The 16,381-nt window shown below is 38.2% G+C and overlaps 1 protein-coding gene across 3 annotated transcripts in view; it reads right to left on the bottom strand.

Annotated features, from left to right (window-relative positions):
• The window catches only part of PIK3CB (phosphatidylinositol-4,5-bisphosphate 3-kinase catalytic subunit beta), a 149,498-nt gene extending 134,177 nt beyond the window's left edge, over positions 1-15,321 (bottom strand). For 2 of the 3 annotated variants that reach the window (XM_074370615.1, XM_074370622.1), the window contains exon 1: positions 15,178-15,321. The gene's annotated coding sequence lies outside the window, so the exon portion shown is untranslated. Of the gene's footprint in view, positions 1-14,794; positions 15,012-15,177 lie in introns of those variants that run through there. The other variant, XM_074370620.1, reaches the window with a different exon arrangement.
• Between the last annotated feature and the right edge of the window lie 1,060 nt (positions 15,322-16,381).

Here is a 16,381-nt window from a genome sequence, read left to right as displayed (position 1 = left end):
GATGAATCTTCAGGGAATTATGCCAAGTGAAAAAAGTCAATCTCAACAGGTTATATAGTGAATGATTCCATTTATACAGAGACCCAAGTAGGGGGTGGAAGGTAGAAGGGGGGTGATAGAAGTAGGCGTGGTTATAAACATGCAACACAAGGGATCCTTGTGGTGCTGGAAATGTTCAGTATCTTGACTGCGGTGGAGGGGTGGTGGAGGATACAGCTCAGTGGTAGAGCACATGCTTAGCGTCACGAGGTCCTGGGTTCAATTCCCAGTACCTCCTCTAAAAATGAAGAAATAAGTCTAAAAAAAACCACACAAGTGATAAAATTGTGTAGAATTTATTACACACACATATACAAGTGAAACTGGAGAAATGTGAATAATGTTAGTAGATTGTATAAATGTCAATATCCTGGTTATGATAATATACTGTAGTTCTACAGATGTTACCACTGGAGGAAACCCTGTCAAGTATATAATCTCTCTGTATTATTTCTTACAACTGCATATGAATCTACAATTACCTCAGTTAAAAAATAAAGTTTGAAAAACTAAATTGATGTGCCCAGAGGCTACCTAAAGCTAGAACGTAGACATTTGACAGTCCCCCGTTCTTTTCAAACTGTCAGTAATATTGAATTAATGGGGTTCCTCCAATTGTAGCAATCTAATACTTTCCTAAAATACAATAAAAAGAATTAATAGAAAAATAAAGACAAAATACAAAATACAAACCCACATTTTCCTATTATGAACTTTTGATTTCTGTAAGCTATCACAGTGGGTATGGCAATCGGCACTGGGATCACACTTTTGAGTAGTGATGCATTAAGACAACTAAGCCTACTCATGAATTAATACCACAACAGTTCTATCTCCTGAAAATTCAACATAGACATCATCTGATGAAAAAGATATCCACATTCTTGAAAAAGGTCTTAAAATATTCATACGGGGAAAAAAAGCCTCCTATCTATTCATGAAAAAGCCCATCAGAGCCAAAAACAAACAAAACACTTCAGGAATCAATTTCTTTATAAAAGAGAACAAATAAGAGTTAATTATGCTTTAGATACCTGACAGATTAACAGAAATCATTATTTAAAATATAGATGCTGCAAAATAGCTGAGATTCAAGTAAGGCAACTCAAGGTGTTCTGTGAAACTTTTTGTGGGAGACTAGTCTCGACTGGGTTCCAGAACAGGAGTGTTCTAAATATGAAACTGTCTCATTTTGGACACTCTAATTCTACATCTATCTTCCTTCTTAATTTAGGTTCAAGTGTAGATATTATAGACAGTATTTTTAGCTCAAACAAATAATAATAGGAGAGACACTGCTTTAGGAAAGATCTTTGGTGTTCTCTTTACTTGCTGCAAGTAATAAATCCTTCTCCCAAGAAAAACAAATAAATAAATAATAGAGGTTAAGAAAAAAATATGAAAAGTTAAACCTAAGATTAATTCCCAAGTGTCATACTCCGTTTAAAATAAAACTCTTGCCAGTGATACCAAAGAAGAGCTCACTCTTTGCCTCACTCTTCCAATACTCTAAGAAATTTATAAATACATAGCAAAGTGTTCACAATCAAGTGATACACAGAACACCAAGGGCATAGATTATCTGATTAATAGCCTTAATATTTAGCAAAACACATTGGTGAAACAGAAAAAGGAAAAATTTTTTCAGCAATGAAAAAGGAAGTACAGATACATACAGTATGGATGAACCTTGAAAACATTATGCTAAATAAAAGAAGCCATTCAAAAAGACTGCATATCATATGATTCCATTTATATGACATGTCCAGAATAGGCAAATCTACACAGACACAAAGTAGATTAGTCATTGCATAGGGCTGGGAGCAGGGATGGGATTGGAAAATGAGTTTCTTTTTGAAGTGATGCAATTTTTCTAAAATAGATTTTGGTAGGTTTGCACTACTCCGAACGTACCAAAAAAAAAAACCAAAACCCACTGAAATGTGCAATTTTTAAATTTTTTTATTTGGCGGGAAGGGGGGGATTAGGTTGGTTGGTTTGTTTGTTTGTTTTAATGGAAGTACTGGGTATTGAACCCAGAACCTCATTCATGCTAAGCATGAATTCTACCAATAAGCTATACCCTCCTTCCTGAAATGTACATTTTAAATGGATGAACTGTCTTTAAATGGATAAATTGTATGATATGTGAATATATATCAATAAATTTGTTGCCAAAATATGGGGGAGAGGGAAGGAAACAGCAATAGATTCCACAGACAGTAGGCAATAAATGCTTACTAAATATATAACAAAAAATAAGAAATAAAGTGAAAGGATTAAATGCTTATATAGAAAAAGTACAGAGTTTTTCCACATATACCTTGTGTCTGAGATGCAAAAGCAAAATTGAATCAAGTCTATTGAGTACAGAAATGGATGAAGGAAGAAATTATTGGTCTCAGAGTATCTTACGCAGATCCACCAAAGAGCTATGCATATCGTATCTATAGGTCAGGGCCACCTATCACTCATGGTACAATATGCATCATTTTCCCTTTCCCTACATAATTCCAACCTCTGCTAATTATTTATGTAATTTAAAAGAAGAGAATATGATACTTACACAATAGTGAGTGGAAGAATAGCATATATACCCGTATATATTTGAAAAAGCAAAAAGCTCCCTGAAGGGCATATGAGAAATTGCTAGCTTTGGTTGCCTACAGGGAAGAGAACTACATGGCTGGAGGAAGTCTTCATTCAGTACTTTCAAATTCTGAAGTAGTATTTATCATGTAACAAAAAAAGTTAAATTCAAAAAATATCCTTCAATAGGTCTGACGGCCCTCCAGCTTGACACAGATCCATCAAGCAACTACTTTATATCCGGTTAAAAAACCTGCCTAAAACCGTGTGATGGCACTGGCATCTATTCTCCTATCTCCATCTTCTCACCAAAGAGAGTGAAACTCTATATAAGTGGAAACACAGAACACTGGCAATACTCATCCTGAACAGTAAAAAGAGACCCAAGAGACCCAGTTTCCTAGTCTAGCAACTAAGCGGTACCTAAGTCTCCTCTTAAATTCTGAGACTTTATGAGATAATTAAATGACAATTATTCTATTTCTTCAACCACATTTGTGTCTCTAGGCTTTCCCTGTTCACATTAGCCCCTTACCAATTTGATTAGATTTCAAAGAATCTCTTTAAGGAAAAAGTCTGTGTAGCACATATCTGAACACATAACAGGTTTTTGAAAAATATACGTTAAATTGAAAAGTGATAACTGACCTGGTAAACTTCAATCATATGTAAAAGAGATACTTAGGGAAAATGGAAAATGATCCCATTTGAAATAAATTATGAAAAGGTATGTATGAAAAGGTACAGAGAAAGGTATGCAGGCTGAGTGTAACAGTAATTATCTCTGAAGAGGGCAATGGGAAAGGGAGAACAGAGGTTGTGAATAGAAAGATCTGAAAGGGGACTTTCACTTTCTGTTGTATTTTCCTTCTTTATCTGAATTTTACAACTAGCATATGGTTACTGAATAACTAGGGATATCTCAGGAAAGGTGAAAATGTACCTAAAAGCTAATTCCCATTAACTTTAAAAAAAAATAAAATCTGAAAATAACAGGAGTGTTACCTTTTTCTAAAAGAAAAGCAGTCTTTTTCCTAACAGAATTAGTCAAAATTTGAACCTCTTACATACTACATACACATATGTACATACACATAGCCCTTTTAAACAAAATTAAGGAAGCTTTCCTGTTCCTTCTGCTTCTAGTCCTCCTAGAAACCCAGTAACTCCCAAAATGTTCAATATCTCTCAAATGCAAATTTCCCGTTCTCACCCACTGTCATAGTTAAGCATCCTGCCCTGCTCTTCTAGACTACGAATTTTAATATCTCCCCTCCCTGTCTCCCTATCTTTGGGGAACCCTTCCAAGTTTGTCCTCAGATCATAGAAGTATATTTTATAATTCTACTCCAAGGATCTTGGGTTACTTGCACAAAGGCAATCAAGAGGACAGCTGAGCAATCTCTGAATAATGTTATGATCAGAGGCAACCAAATTAATATTCTTGATAGCAGCCTTTCCCCCAGAGGGACAGCAACAAGCCATCAACGACACCATGCAAGATTTCCAAGTCATCAGGCAATGTAGTAAAGGCTGAATTTAGTTTTAAAAAAGGTAGATTAAGGTGACAGCATATAACATAGAAAAGAATACACAAAAGTAGAACCAATGTAAGCTGAAAATGGTCTGTTTATAGCAAAGCAAGAGTCTGTATAGTCAAATGGAGTTTCAATTCCAGCTTCACCACTCACAAATTTTGTGACCTTGGGTAAACAATCCATCTTTTAAAAACCAAGTTTACTGATATGTAAACTGGAAATGACCCTACCAGAGACTTTTTAAAGGAATAAGATAAAATGCATTCAAAGGATTTAGCAAAATGCCTGTTATATTATAAGCATTTCATAAACTTTGGCTATCATATACCTAACACAGGGTCATACACAAAGTGTGAACTCAACAAATACTACTTCACATTCATTGTTAAAGTCCCTGCTCAAAATCACATAGTGACAGGTAAGTTGGAAAGCTAAGATCACTCATTTTTGTTTTGTTTTGTTTCTGATGCTAAGCCCAGAGCTATTTTTACAATATAAAAACTTCCAGTAGTGAGAAGGTGGTGGAGGCTTAGATTTCAATCAAAAATGAATGCATGTGAATAGAGACCTCTGTCTTACCTACCTATGCGTTAACTGTACAAGTATAATACTTATCAGTGTAGAAGACAGAAAAATACAATTTTCTTAGGTTTTAATGATACTTAAACTAAACATTATAGAGTCCACTGTGTTTAATTTTGCAATACCTTATAATTATGTAATAGTGTCATTTTAAATAATCTGGGTTTCTCTTAAAAGTAAAGTATTTCACCATGTAAACATCAAAACTGCTACTTTTTAAGATTTTGAGATTACATTTTAAGGCAAACATTTTCCATTACTGACACTGTCAATGATATATGAAGACTTCAAAAGGATTGGGCTCCTTAAAAATATTTTCCTTTACTGAAATCAGATCCCAACCTAACTAGATGTATGCAGTCAGTGTAAATCTTCTCTTAAGTTATTGTAATAGTTCATTTTCAAAATGGATAGTACTTCAATGGCTTTAGATCTCCACACCCACCCAGTAATGAAGAAATAATGCTGTAACTTTGAAACTACACAGTCCTCAAATAAAGAAACCGTTGCTTATAAATAAATTCAAAACTAGTGGTTAGCTCAAAATTATTATGGAACTTACAAGATAGGATTTTCTTATTCTAAGTGTTTTCTTTTTATTTTGTAAAATAATACATAGTTTGGGAAGTATTGTTAAAGGAGAACTAGTTAACTAAAATAACATTTGCAAGTCACTGAGTTAGCAAGTCACTCAGTGAAAATTATCATTAGAAAAATTTCAGACTACTAAGAGGGAAAAGCGACCCACTTGCCCCAAATAAGTCCACTCACAGCTTGTCTACAGGAAGAGGCACACTCGTTAAGAGCCCAACTCTCAGCAGAAAAGAAGATGGTCACAAATCCCCACTTGCAGAATCGGATGCACTGTCATAATGGCTTAATGGCGCCACAACCAGAAACCTGCCTGAAACCAGTTACCTAGGCTCCAAAGTTACACAGAAAACCACTACTGTGGCCTATGTATGTCCTTCTGTCTGAGTACTACTAATGGTAGATGTAATATTAATGCTCACATTCCTTTCTCATATTAATATGAAAAAAAAGACCAAATGGTATAAATGCTTCTCTATTCTTTTTTTTTTTTTGGTATTTTTTTTTTGTTCTATTCATTTTTTTAAGTTAAAGGATTAAAAACTGTAGTTCACTGGTTCACTTATTCAACAGTAAATTTATGTCTACCTTCCTTTATTCCCAATGCTTTAGGATCAAGCTTAGCAAACATGTTTTAATACACCACCCAAACAAATTACCTGAGCAGAAGAGGGAACAAATACTTTGTGTTTTCTTATTTGAAAACTGTAAAGATGATCTACACAAGCTGACTACAACCTCTAACTATGCAAGGTCATACACACATTAAGCATTTTCGTTACTTGCATATATATGACAAACCACAAAACCACAGTCTAATTGTAACACCAAGGGAAAAGGAAAAGCTTATCTTACATCCAAAACAAAGGCATACTATATCATGTAACTAATTCATTGTTTAACTCTTAACTCTTATCCATATAACCGGACTATATACATAGAAACTTGTTTAGGAGTAGTGAGTGAAAGACAGTTAATGGTTAAATGACTGGAAAATTGCTTCCTTTTGATATCATTAGTACCTTCATTACAAGTTTGTTATGAACCTAAAATGAATAATATGGAAAAAATGCTTAGCATAACCTGACATACAGGTGAGCATTCAATAATGTTATCTATGATCATAGTCTAATTCTATATAGTAAGTCTCAGAGGAGTTTTTCTAATATGCTATATTGACAGCCACAGCTTTAATTGACTTTATATATATTCTTTGAAAAATTTATATATTTTTATGTAAAAGCAGGTAACAATATACAGAATACATATAGTTAAAGAAATCATTGGTTAAAAAATAACTGCCTAGGGCTCTAGGAGAAGATAATGAATTCTTCACAAGTTAAAGGTAAAAAGTACTTATTGCGGGTTGGTATGGCATATACAGTTCTCTATCTCACACACACACACAGAGTAGACACTCCCTGTAGGCAGAATAAAAACCTGAAACACAGAAGCCTCTCAGTTAGTTACAAAACAGCTTAATAATTTAATAATGGAATGGTGAGTGAAGTACATCAAAAGTTAAAACTAATGATTTCCAATGAAAATGTGAAATTTCCACAACCAACAAAAGATCAAAAATGAAATAATTATAATTGATTACAACGTTGTCCAAAACCAACAACTGTCTTCTCCTACGGATGTTTCCTTAGGCTCACAGTGCAAAAAAAAAGCACGTTAAGAGAATTCCAGCTGGTTCTCCCCAGGACATGCCTCCAGTAATTAACTGTAATGAATTTTAATTAGAGGAATGATGTCTACATAACTGATAAATATGGAACCTAACTTATGAAAATATACAACTGCAGAGATAAGTTCTAGATAAATCTTTGTTCAGTAACATAAAGGTAGCAAATTGTAATGATTTATAAAGTTAGAGGAAAACATCCATTTTAATAATGTCTAAATGTAAGACCTACACCAAATCAGTAGTTCAAGAATAAGCAATTTTAAATGACCATACTTCAACTATTTAATAGAAATTAACTACTGTGTAACTAAACTACATGTAAGTAACTTGCTGGAGACAGTAATTAGTGGCCTGGCTACAAAAACTGAGCACCTCTATTTCAAATAGCAGGTCTTCAGTTTAATTCCTGTGAAAATGGTCAACAGTTTAAATGATTAAATAAATATTAAAGAGAATTTCAAATTGCAGTAAACTTATAATTCTGACAATCTGAAATACTCACTTAAATCACAAAAGCTCAATCATTTAAGATAGTAAATTACAAATATCTCAAAAGGGAGTTTGACCTCTTGTTGACAGTCACTTCAAATTTCTTCCAGTGGCTCAGCAGGTAAAGAATTCATGGAATCCAGGTCTTCAAGGTCTAGTAAGCACTGTGGTTAAACCACCCAGTAAACACCAAGTTACGTGGGGCAATGCCTGTAAATTATATAACTCCTTTGACCCCTCCCATATTTTCTTTACTTCCCAACTGCCATTACCTCTAAATAGTAGAAGATAGATATGAAATTGGTAAGCATAATAAATTAATTATTAGAAATGCAAGGGAAAACTATGATCAGGAATGTGGTTAAACTGCAGTTTAAATAAAGCTTCTGGATTACCCATGGATTTCTTTTAATCCACATAATCCTCTTCCTAAAGGCATGGATAATCAGGATCGCATTTCCATTGAAGGCAAATGAGCATTTGCCTGGTGGTCTCCCAAGGAGCCAAAGCAGCAGGAGATAAACTACAGGGCCAGGGATGTGGCAGTCCCTTCCGGGTTTGCAGCAGCAGATTGTGAGCCACTGACCTGTGCTGTAGCCAATACCACAACACAGGGGACTGCCAGATTAATGTTCTTTATTTCAGCAGTAAATACTCCCAAAGGGTCAACTGATAATAACTTCAGGTGACCTATTTTAAATATTCGAGGAAATAAGGAAATAAAACATTCTTGGTGAAGAGGTGAGGGAAAGATAGGTAGATCCTGGAGCCAGGACTCAGAGGAAGGATTTGTACATTTTTTGAGGAAACGAGCGAATTTCTAGATTATTGACAGCTTTAGGCTGGAAACAAGCTGACTGAATAATGGAAAGCTACTTGTGCAATACAACTTAGCTATACAGGTAAACATCCTCCCTTCAATCCTTAAGAAAGTTGAAGAAATTAACACAACTAAGTGCTGGAATAAAATGGATAGGCTAGAACAAAGTGACAATGCTAGAAAGAAAGCAAGGAGAAAAGCTGAGACTTCATAACATAATCATAACAAAATTAATCTCCAGCTTATCCTAGTTTACCTTGCGACTGCCGTAAATACGAATTCCAGGTTTATCAAAGGATGAGAAGGTATGTGATGATTTCATCACAGACTTATCCCTCAAATTTCTCTGATAAATAGTCCCTACTGTAACTTGAAATTATGGGATTTGCCTCACTTGACAGGTTCCAGAAGTTACACAATAATTTTTAATTGAAAATCTTTTAAAACATTTCTCTGGGAGAAGGGAAAGAGCTCAGTGGTAGAACACATCCCCAGTACCTCCATTAAAAAAAAAAAAGAGCCTACTGTTTAAGAGGCACAAGGGACATAGAGAGGAAGCACGTCCTACAGGGACCCTTAATAACCACAGGTGGACAGAGTGCCACAGCTGGTGTGTAGTCAAGAAAAAACAACAACAGTAACAATTGTAATAAACTTAAAAAAAATTTTCTCCATCTAGAAGGTTTACTATTTTATTGCATGTAAATCCATTATGTTGAAGATTGGAATTCGTTCACTTTTATTTCTAAAAGAAATCCAACAATTAGGTTGGTCAATTATCCACTTATTCCAAGTTTCAATATGTTCTATCCATGAGAAATTTTCTCTTTAAAAAACAAGTCCAAGTGTTAAAAATGAAGGGGAGCTTCAGCAAGTGGTGTTGGGAAACCTGGACAGCAGCATGTAAATCAATGAAGTTAGAACACTCCCTCATACCATACACAAAAATAAACTCAAAATGGCTTAAAGACTTAAATACAAGACAAGACACTAAACCTCCTAGAAGAAAACATAGGCAAAACATTCTCTGACATAAATCTTAGCAATGATCTCCTATGGCAGTCTACCCAGGCAATAGAAATAAAGGCAAAAATAAACAAATGGGACCTAATTAAATTTGTAAGCTCTTACACAGCAAAGGAAACCATAAGCAAAACAAAATGACAATCTATGAAATAGAAGAGATATTTACAAATGATGCAACTGACAAAGGTTTAATTTCCAGATATATAAACAGCTCATACCACTTATTAACAAAAAACCCCAACAATCCAATCCAAAAATGGGTAGAAGAACTAAACAAGCAATTCTCCAATGAAGACATATAAATGGCCAATAGGCACATGAAAAAATGCTCAATATCGCTAATTATCAGAGAAATGCAAATGAAAACTACAATGAGGTATCACCTCATACCAGTCAGAATGGCTATTATTCAAAGGTACACAAATGATAAATGCTGGAGTGGGTGTGGAGAAAAGGGAACCCTCCTACACTGTTGGTGGGAATGTAGTTTGGTGCAGCCATTATGGAAAACAGTATGGAGATTCCTCAAAAAACTAAAAATAGACTTACCCTATGATCTAGCAATCCCCCTCCTGGGCATATCTGGAGGGAACTCTAATTTAAAAAGATACATGCACCCCAATGTTCATAGCAGCACTATATACAATAGCCAAGACATGGAAGCAACCTAAATGTCCATTGACAAATGACTGGATAAAGAAGTTGTGGTATATTTATATAATGGAATACTACCCAGCCATTAAAAAGAATAACATAATGCCATTTGCAGCAATATGGATGGATATGGAGATCATCATTCTGAGTGAAATAAGCCAGAAAGAGAGAAAAATACCGTATACCACGCAGATGTGGAATCTGAAAATAAAAAAAGAAAGAAAGAAAAGAAAAAAGAAGACACTAATGAACTTATCTACAAAACAGAAACAGAATCGCAGACATAGTAAATCTTATGGTTACCAAGGGAAAGGGGGTGGGAAGGGACAAATATGTGAGATTGAGATTTGCAAATGATAACCACTATATATAAAAATAGATTAAAAAACAAATTTCTTCTGTATAGCACAGGGAACTATATTCAATATCTTATAACAACCTTTAATAATAAAGAATATGAAAATGAATATATGTATATATATGCATGACTGGGACATTATGCTATATACCAGAAATTGACACATTGTAACTGACTATACTTCAATTTAAAAAAAGGCTAATTGCTTCCCCCCAAAAAATAAAATAATGGAAAAAATGAAGGAGAGGTTGACTGCAAAGGGATAACATGAGGGAATTCTTTGGGGTGTTGGATATTCTGTATACTGCTGGTGGTGGTGGTAGTTACAAGAATCTATGCATGTGTTAAAACTCATAAGAATATACATGAAAAAGTTTCTTTTTTTAAATTTTAAAAATACAATGTCACTCCCCTTTTAAGAAATGCCTTTTCATTACAAAAAAAAAGTCTACTGACTCAGAAAAAGAAAGATCTAAATGAGAGATATGCAATCTGCATTATCAGAGCAACTGGTAGGTAACACACTATACACACCCAACCGTACATCCAATCCCTTTCATTTTTCCTGTCAATTAGAAGCTTGTCACTCAGAATTATTTAACCTGGAGATGATAACATAAAGGCTACCATGGAATGTATGAGACAACAACAACTAAAAACAGAAGTGCACCAGTTTAGAGCCATTCTACAGGGTAAAGCGGGACCCAATGGCTGGAAAAATCCAGAAAGTCAGACTTAGATTATGATAAAGAAGAAAGGTCTTGTCAAGAAAGGATAGCTTCCTCTTACACAAGGTGTTCCAGCAGACATGGGACTACCAAGGGCGCATAGGTACTCCTCAGAAAAACAGCACATAGAAATAAGGGAATGGAAACGGGGCAGAGGGAAAATAATCCAAGTGTCAAAATTTGGAAAGGGGTACAAGAAGTAAAAAGGAGCGAGAAGGGAAATTGCCCCATACAAGCCTGAAATCTATGGTATTCTCCCTAATCTTCCTTTTCTTCTCTTCTACTAAATGTTCAGTGAGTAGTAGTATTCTTCTAGTCTAGGTTTTCCTTCTCCAGTATTTCTTCCTATTACCTACTTTGATGATGAAATACTACAGTGATTTTTTCCATACCCTCTTTGTTCACAAATCTGCTAGATAGTCTTCAATGCTACAGAGACTTGGTCTCAAGCAAGGGGAAAAGCCTAAATTATTCGCCTCTTTCTACAATAACAAAGCTTGCAAGAAAGCAGTTAATAGAAGCCAAATGATAGGGTTTTAGCCCCAAGATATGGTAAGATATGATAACTGAATCAAACGGTCAGAAGATACATACGTAAATGCACATAAGCAAGAGGAGGAGATGGGGGGGTGTATTCAGATTCAGAAAAAATAGTGTAATTGAAATAAAAACACCTGCTCTCTGTCAAAATTCCAACTGCTACTATGTAGGATTTCATATGCAATACTTGATTAAACTGTCACATTCTAGAACCAGTCTCCTCCAGTCAAAACCAAAATTTAATGCCTCTAAAGAACAAAACAAGGCTGGAACGCTCATTTGGTTCCTTACTCACAAAAATACTAATGATCCAGTACACAATGGACAAAATCCATATTTTTGTTATCAAAGGCTTAATGTCTAAGTGTGTAACCTTTTCAGGAGCTATAGTACCTTAACGAAGACTGAGAGAGTAAGGATACTTAATAGAATAACTCTAGGCCCTGTGACTACTTTCTCATTTGCACAAATCTGGGACCAAAAAAAGAGCCAAATGTGTTCAGTACATATTACACTTGGAATCAGAAGATTTCATAACCTATTTCATTCACACATGTGTTCATTCAGCACTAGTTAAATGTCCAGACATCATTCTAGTTATTGAGAATACCCCAAGGAAGACAGGTTCCTGACATCAAAGAGCTTATAGTATGTTGGAGGGAAAAGACCATAAACAAGTGAACAAGAAAAATAAACAAGATAATTAGCTGATAATGCAGGTAAAGAGTTTGGATTTATTTCTTAGTGTGACAAGAAGCCACTGGAGCCGGGAAAGTAAGTGAAGATCACTCTGACTGCTGTTTGAAAACGGACTGCAGGAGCGCAAGACCAAAGGCAAGGAGACCAGTTAGGAAGATACTACCCAGGAAGAACTGGCATGGGGGCAATAAAAACAAAGTGGAGTAAATATATTCGGGATATATTTTGGAGACAAAATCAACAGGGTTTGCTGAAGTACTGGTTGTGTGTGGGGGTGGGAGAGCAGTGAGGCAAAGGGATGAATTAAGGACGGCCACCAGATTTTTCACTTTGTGGAAGAGAGGGCAGAGGAGTGCTCTTATGAAATGGAGACTGCTGGGGAAGGAACAGTCTCCATGAAGAATGGAAATCAAGAGCTCTACTTTGAACATGTTAAGTTTAAGACAGACAAAGAATGATGATATGCAGGCAGGTAGAAGAAATTTGAAGTTCAGGACTGGAGATAAAAATCTGAGCATCAACAACACAGATAGTATTTAAACCACAGCAAAAGATGAGATCACCAAGAGAGAGTACAGGTAGGAAAAAGTAGAGGTACAGGCTTGGAAGCCCTGAGGCATTAGGATGTTTTGAACTCAGGAAGAGAAGAAAAAGTCAACAAAAGAGATAAAGAGAGTGAAGAGAAGGAAAACCATAAAAGCATAGCACCTGGAAGGTTCCTTTATATAATGTGATTCTCTAATCCATCACCACCCTCGGACACACACTCTCAAATTCTATAGATAAAAAAGGTGAGGCCCAGGAAAACTGGGTGACATCCCCAAAGTCCCAGCTATTTGAGACCCAAGACCAGGCCTAAGATGTAACTCTTTTTTAACGCTTTTTATTATTTTTATTTTTTATTAGATTTGTGGGGGGTAATTAGGTTTATTTGTTTATTGACTGATTGATAGAGGAGGTACCAGGGATTGAACCCAGGACCTTGTGCATGCTAAGCCAGCACTACCACTTGAGCTATACCCTCCCCTCCCTCAGATGTGAATTCTGACCCCTAGCCTTTTCACTGTGGCTAGCAGTGCTTCTCCTGCTGGGTTCGCCAGTTTAAAGTTAGGTAACAGGGAAGATCCTAATTTAGGAAGAACACAATTAAACTACAAGGAAGAACATAATTTAGACTACAAGGTTAATTTTTAATTTTTTCTTTGTATTTTGTTTACATTCACAAAGCAAGTTGGATCAAAAGCCTTTATGGATGAGTCTCTAAGAAAACCACCAAATATAGGCAAGAGGTGCAAAATGGCAGCAAATCAAAAACCAACTCAATTTTCTCTATTTCTGAAAAACACCCTGAAGGAAGAAGACCCTCATCAGAATGTGAATCAGAGGGTGTATAACAAACCTTTGGGGGTTTAGTCATTTTTGCTTTAGCGAATACAATTCCAGTTTAAAGCTTAAGATTCTTACTTTGTTCCACAACTGCCTTCTGAAACTGGGTTAAGATCTTTATCCTGACCACCCTCTCCTCTGCTACATTATCATGTTCTGCTTTTACCATATGCATGTTCTGCTTTTACCATGAAAATCTTACAGCATAGCCGAAAAATCCCCAAATGATTAATGAACTGCTGAGAATTCTGACTCGTTGGAGATGATTTTATTAGGAATCATATTTCTAAACATCCATTCAGTGCTTCAAAATAAATACTCATCTAATTTAATCATGATGACTTCACCAGACAGTAACACTGCCCACAATGATGTTTACAAAAGCACTTGTCACTCCCTTCGGATGTAGCAATGCAGAAAAAGGAGCCTGTTTCCATATTCTTCTGTGTTTATACTCTGTAACAAGTGACAGAGTTTAAGTGTCACTTAAGATTATTTAAACAGCAAAGCACTTCAAAAGTTTGTGTGTCCCACCATCTTCCATCCTAAGCGAATCCTAAATTCGCTCAGTTTTATTTCAACAGCAATTCCCACTCGGTACCTGAGACATGTACTCAAGGCAGCCTTTGCGAAAAAAGAGACTCCAGGATTCAAGGATGAGACTATAGGATTCTACTTCAGCCACTGTAATATAACAAGCTCCAACATTAAGCACCTCTAGGGGAGGTTATTGCAACATCAAAGCACTTCGGAAACAAATGTGCCCCCCAAAAGTACAGCCGTAGACGGGAATCAGCAATAGCTAGCAAGGGAAGACGCTGCAGCAGAGTTACTCCTAACAGCCTACCATTTACCGAGCATTCGCTATTCGGTCATGCACATCATCTGGTCCTAGCTTCACAATAACCCTACGATGCATGTATTATTCCCATTAACAAATCCGGACACTCTGGCCCAAGGCCCCAGGGCTGTTCAGTGGCGGCGTTGGGATTTGAAAACACGACTATACATACCCCAACAGTCCAGGATCCCCGCCCCTAAAATACACTCTGCGCAAAAAGGCACCTGAGGGTCGGGAGCTCCGCGGTTTCACCACAGACGCAGGGGGCGAGGACGCCGCCTCTCCCCAGACGCTCCTCAGGAACGCGACCCAAAGTGCCGGCAGACCCGGGCGCCCGGCCGCGTCTCTGCCGCCCGGAAGCCGAGGAGCGCCTCTCACCTTGGAGAGCCCCGGGAGGGCCGCAGGCGAGCGAGGCGCCCCCGCGGGCCGGCGGGCCGGTGTCTTCGGCGCCGGCAGGAAGCGCGGCGCGGGCAGCCAAGCAGCCGGCGCCGCAGGCAGTGGCGGGCAAGAGCGCGCCGCCAGCCCGCGCGGGGGCACCTCAGCGGCCCGCCGCGACGGCGCCGCCCCTCAGCCGCGCCGCATCCGGGTCCCGCGCCGCCGTACTCACCTGCCCGGAGCTCCGCCGCCGCCGGCTCCTGGCTCCGAGTGCGCGGTCAGCAACCCAGGCCACAGCGACGGTCCAGCTGCGGCGCCCCCATCCCCGCCTCTCAGTCGCCGCCCCCCTGCCCCGCGCGGCGCTACACCAGCCCGCCGCCGACTGCCATGGCCCACTCCGCCACTGCCGCCGCCGTCGCCGCACCAACCGACGGAGCACGCGCGCGCCGCCGCCGTGCCCGCGTCCGCGCCCCAGCGCGTGCCCGCCTTCCAGCAGCCCTCGCCCCGCCCCGCGCGCCGCTCTGGCCAATCCCCGACCTTCGAGCCAGGTCCTGCTGGGCCCAGCAGGGCCCCGCGGGAAGAGAGGCTGAACCGCCGCCTATTCCTCTCCGGATACTTGCCCGGCCGTGTCGTTGCTGTGCGGTAACTCTTGCTCCTCTTTGTGGCTCCCAGAGGACAAGGGATCAGGAATCCTCAGCAAGCTTCCTTCAGGAGAGACCCACCTCCTGCCCCGGCCTCGTAGCTTCCTCCGAGAGACGCCTGTGTTCCTAGGTTTCCTTGCTGGATTTCTCTCCCCAGTCACTCTCCCCAGTTCTGCACTTTGAACGATTCCTGGCTACAGCATTTTGCTTTTCCCCCTTCTCTGTCACTCCTGTTCTGGGAGTGGGGCTGCTAGGTCTGCTATTCCACAGCTGGCCTTTCTAATCCCTGCACTGGTCATAAAAGCAAAAGTCCAGCCTTCCAAGCCCAAGATTTTTCTTCTGTGTGTTCAGTCTTGTGATAACAACTAACATTTATCTGCAGAGCCTTACAGTTTACCCAGCCTTTTTCGCATACCTTATCTCCTGTTATCTTTGCACTCAACCAGGAAATTTCATGGTCCTCATTCTTAGCGGCACACTTGAATTTCTCTTACTGAAAACCAAAATTTTAACTTTTTGTAAAGTTACTATATTGTAAAGTTACTGTAACTAATTGCTACTGCAATAGCGCAGGCAAATAGTTGAGTAGTCTGGGATGGAATCTTAAGTAGAACTTAATATAAAGCAAAGGTGGCATACAGTCCTGTGAGAAGAGAATAGTTTATTTGATAAATGATCCTGGTTTAATTGACTATTCATAATATCAAATCTGGAACCATATCATATTCAAAAATATGTTTCAAGAGAGTTAAAGACATAAAAATATACAGAACAAAAACGGAGTAAATTTTTAAA

Source organism: Camelus bactrianus, chromosome 1 (assembly GCF_048773025.1).
Source record: "Camelus bactrianus isolate YW-2024 breed Bactrian camel chromosome 1, ASM4877302v1, whole genome shotgun sequence".
Taxonomy (NCBI): domain Eukaryota; kingdom Metazoa; phylum Chordata; class Mammalia; order Artiodactyla; family Camelidae; genus Camelus; species Camelus bactrianus.
This window is presented reverse-complemented; position numbering and strand designations above follow the sequence as displayed.